The following is a 5,085-nucleotide window of genomic DNA, read 5'->3' as shown; positions in this document are numbered from 1 at the left end:
ATGTTTGCATTCAGCCGGATCCTGGGTATACTTCGTGAATAAGTCACACTGCCTTTGATGGAACTTGCTCCAGATGAAGGTTTGCAGAGTACAATATGAGTAGGTTTCCACTAGGAGCCCTGCTCAATTTTTTACAGTTTTACCATTTTCTCCTGAGGTCTCCTGTAAAATAAAGCAGTGAAATGTATCAACTCTTGCATGAGATCTAGGGGAAATGCTGTCAGTCTAAATAAGGCAGGTTTCTTATAATTTTGGTTAAGGACTTACCTATTTAGACCAAAAAGTAAATACATAAATAATATGGGCTTTAAATTGCACTGTACATCATGATGACCTGATTAAAGAACTGCACTTCTTGTTTATTCGTTTAGTCGCTTCCGACTCTTCATGACTTCATGGACCAGCCCACGCCAGAGCTTCCTGTCGGTCGTCAACACCCCCGGCTCCCCCAGGGACGAGTCCGTCACCTCTAGAATATCATCCATCCACCTTGCCCTTGGTCGGCCCCTCTTCCTTTTGCCCTCCACTCTCCCTAGCATCAGCATCTTCTCCAGGGTGTCCTGTCTTCTCATTATGTGGCCAAAGTATTTCAGTTTTGCCTTTAATATCATTCCCTCAAGTGAGCAGTCTGGCTTAATTTCCTGGAGGATGGACTGGTTGGATCTTCTTGCAGTCCAAGGCACTCTCAGAATTTTCCTCCAACACCACAGTTCAAAAGCATCTATCACCCTTCTCTCAGCCTTCCTTATGGTCCAGCTCTCACAGCCATATGTTACTACGGGGAACACCATTGCTTTAACTATGCGGACCTTTGTTGTCAGTGTGATGTCTCTGCTCTTAACTATTTTATCGAGATTTGTACTAGGAAACCAAATTCAGATTTCCTTTAATGTGTGTTACCAAGTGGAGTTTTAACTGATGCTGCTTGTCATGCAACGTTTGAGAAATTTCTTCTATGTAGCTTTTAATACAATAGCCATGTAGCTATTAATACAAAAAAATGACTGTTCATTCAATATGCTGTCTGATTTAAATTTATCCTTAATTCAGTTTCATAGTACAACATACGGACTCACAGTGGCTGGGTTTGCATAACACTAAGCCGAACGTATTCTACCTTGCTTGCTTGTTGATTTATTTATCAAATTTATATAGCTGCCCATCTAATGAATGTGACTCTCTTATGTGTTTATTTTAGCTAACATGGGTACTAGCTAACTGGTATGACTAAAGATACTTACTCACTTCACTTTTTTCAAACTGACTATGGAATTGTGAGTTCAAATCCTATAATATTCTGTGCCAAAATGCAGCAAGGACCTGTCTCTATGTTTGCATAAAAAGCATAATAGAATGTAGACTTTTCAATGTTTATTATTTTATATGTATTGTCTAATTTATATTTCATCTTTCCTCCAGGAGCTTGAGGCACATATATAATCCTCCTGACCCCATTTTTGCCCTACAAAACAATATGTGAGGTAGAAGGAGGAGAGTGACAGGCACAGAGTCACAGTGGGCTTCCACAGCAGCAATGGACTTGAACCAGTCCAGTATCTTAATCACTACATCACTCTGGCTCTTTACAGTAGCAAAATAACTGTAATTAAATTTTTACTGCTAGGTTTGCATAATACTCTAGGCTAAAATGTAGTCAATTTGTGGCTTTGTGTTGTAAAATGCAGCCAGTGTGGTTAGTTTTGTGTGTTTACTGAATTAATAATTGGATTAATTTGGTATCCACAGTTCATTACCTTTAGAGTATAAAGTCCATATAAAGCAACACTATGCCTCAGATAACAGCATAGGTGTGAGGGGAAGAGATGATGGCATGTGGGATGACAGAAAATAACCCAACCCTACTTCTGATTTTCCAGAAGCATTTGCTTGATTGCTGGGAGAACAGAATTATGGATTAGCCTGATCTTGATTTAATCTAAGGTAACATTTATGTATGGGACACGGTGGCACTGCGGGTTAAACCGCTGAGCTGCCGATCGGAAGGTCGGCGGTTCGAAACCGCGCGGTGGGGTGAACTCCCGTTGCTAGTCCCAGCTCCTGCTCACCTAGCAGTTCGAAAACATGCAAATGTGAGTAGATCAATAGGTACCGCTTCGGCGGGAAGGTAACGGCGTTCCGTGTCGTCATGCTGGCCACATGACCCGGAAGTGTCTACGGACAACGCCGGCTCTAAGGCTTAGAAACAGAGATGAGCACCGCCCCCTAGAGTCGGACACGACTGGACTTTACGTCAAGGGAAACCTTTACCTTTACCTTAACATTTATGTATCTGCCATAAAGTCAAATCCATATTCAGTTAGGAAACAGGTGCTTTGGAACAATTTTTTCCCCTCAGTTGAATTGGTCATAGGCTTATAATAACTTAAATACTGCTATGAGCTTCAAAAAGGGAATGGTGAATACTAAATGCAATAAATCTAGTGCCCACATCTTGTAAATAATATCAAATATTGCTCTTTCCTCATGAGTAGCTTTGTGCATATGACACTGGCTAGGTTTGCACAATACACCAAGATTAAACACAGATGCCTACTTTGTGACTTGGTGGACACTGATTTGTGATTTCAGTAAACATTGCCATATTAGATAAAATTCTATGTTCCATGTTGAAAACTACTACAAAGAACAAAAATATGTGTTACAAGAGTTCAGAGTACCATTTCATAGCCTAATTTATCTCATATACAAAGACAGTGACTGTAGTTGCATTGAATGCTAACCCATGGTATACCTAATGTGTTGTTTTAGAAAACAACTATTTGGGCTTGTACCATATAAACCTACCACACTGATTGGATCTACACAACACACACTAAATGGCAAACTAGCTAGCCATATTTTACCCTAGCATATATTGCAAATCCAGTCAGTGATAATTTGGGTGAAACCAGGAATCTTGCATTCGTTAATGAAATTGGATGTGCCTTCCAGTCAGTCTTGACTCCCTGTAACTGCTTGGTGAGTCCCTGCAGTTTTCTTGGCAAGATTTTCCGAAGTGTTTGCCATTGCCTTCTTCCTAGGGCTAAGGGGTAGTAACTGGCTCAGAGTCACCCAGCTAGCTTTGTGCCTAAGTCAGGACTACAACTTAGTCTCCTGGTTTCTTGTCCAGTGCCTTTAACCACTACACCTAACTGGGTCTCTTAATGAATTTAATTAATTAAATTAATATAGCCACCCATCTCACTACTGTGACTCTGGGCAGCTCACAAAGTTAAAAATCCAGAAAACAACACAAAATCAACCAAAAAATAACTGCAAAAATAATTAAAAACATTAAAAACAATACCACTATTAAAATATAACATGGTCAGGAGAGCACCATTCATTTTCCTAAAAGTACAACCACTTAGCAGGTTCTCCACCAACATTACCAGATCCCCAGGCCAGATGACAAAAGCCACGTTTTCAGGTTCTTCTGGAAGGCCAACAAGATTGGGGCCAATCTTACCTTGGGGCTAACGTTCCAAAGGGCAGGCTGTGAGGCAGAAAAGGTGCTATTCCTGGGTCCTGTCAGCTGACATTCCTTCATAGACCGGGCCTGCAATGTGCCCTTTCTGCCAGATCTGATGGGACTGGTAGATGTGATTGGGGTGAGGTGGTCTTTCAAATACCCCAGCCCATGCCATGTAGGGCTTTATAGGTGATCACAAGCACCTTGAATTCAACCCAGGAGCAAACTGCTAGCCAATGCAGTTTGCAGAACAGAGGTGTAATGTGTGCTGATCTAGGTGTGCTGTTTTACAGTTTTGCTAATGTTTTTATCCTGGAGGGAAAACTTTTTGATTTGAGCTAAATTGCTTTGGGTTAAAAAAAAAAAACTGTTGGTGCTATCCTTTTAAAAATGGTAAGTATTTGTGCTGTAAGGGAAACACCTCCCAGGACTAGACTGTATTTTAAAACATGTTAACAAGGGTCAGGATTATATACCAACTATGACAATAATAATAATAATAATAATAATAATAATAATAATAATAATAATAATAATAATAATACTGATGGTTTTCCTGAGCTGCTGCATTTTGCACTAGCTGAAGCTTCTGGATGCCTTCGAAAAGGAAGCCCCATGTAGAGCGCAGTACAGTAATCCATCCATCCATAAATTATGGGATACAAATATAAGAAATATATTTGGTCAAGTGGTTAAGGTGCTGGAGTAGAAACCAGGAGACTTAGAATTCTACTCCTGCCTTAGGCATGAAAGCCGGCTGGGTGACCTTCGGCCAGTTGTTCTCTCTCAGCCCAACTCACCCCACAGGGTTGCTGTTGTGGGGAAAATAGGAAGAGGAAGGAGTATTAGGTATGTTCGCCGCCTTGAGTTATTTATAAAAATAATAAAGGCAGATTAAAAATAAATAAATAAATAAATAAATACGTTTCAAAAATAAAAAATACTGCTGTCAACTATCTGGGTGTCTAGATGTCCAAATCAGATACACAAAAAGCAATATGCTTAGAACAATTTTGAATTCATGTTTTTCAGGAATGATCTTAGCAATATAAAGGGATTAGACCTGTCTCAAATCATTTGCTGGCTTCAGCGCTCTCTGCTATTCTGACTCTTTTTAGGGCAAAAAAGGTAACAGTCTCTGCATGCTTAGCTTTGAATAATAAAAGCAAGCTATCTTTCTCCTAAGCAAATTCAAATGCAGATTAAAAAGAAAGCAGGTATAATAGTATCCACTTAGCTGTTTTACAGTTTTGCTAATGTTTTTATCCTAGAGGGAAAACTTTTTGATTTGAGCTAAATTGCTTTGGGTTAAAAAACAAAACAAAACTGTTGGTGCTATCCTTTTAAAAATGGGAAGTATTTGTGCTGTAAGGAAAACACCACCCAGGACTAGACTGTATTGTGAAACATGTTAATAAGGGTCAGGATTATATACCAACTATGACAAAAAAAAAAAGAAACTGATGGTTTTTCTTCCATTTCACTGTTTTTTTCTATCCCCAACCTTGGATGCTTTCTCCTTCAGTTTCCAACAGCACCATCTTCAAAACAGGAAAAGACAAGAGTAGAAGAATATACTGTACAGTTAATTAATACAATCCAAGTAACAGTTG

The sequence above is a fragment of the Candoia aspera genome, chromosome 2, assembly GCF_035149785.1.
Source record: "Candoia aspera isolate rCanAsp1 chromosome 2, rCanAsp1.hap2, whole genome shotgun sequence".
Taxonomy (NCBI): Eukaryota; Metazoa; Chordata; class Lepidosauria; order Squamata; family Boidae; genus Candoia; species Candoia aspera.
This window is presented reverse-complemented; position numbering follows the sequence as displayed.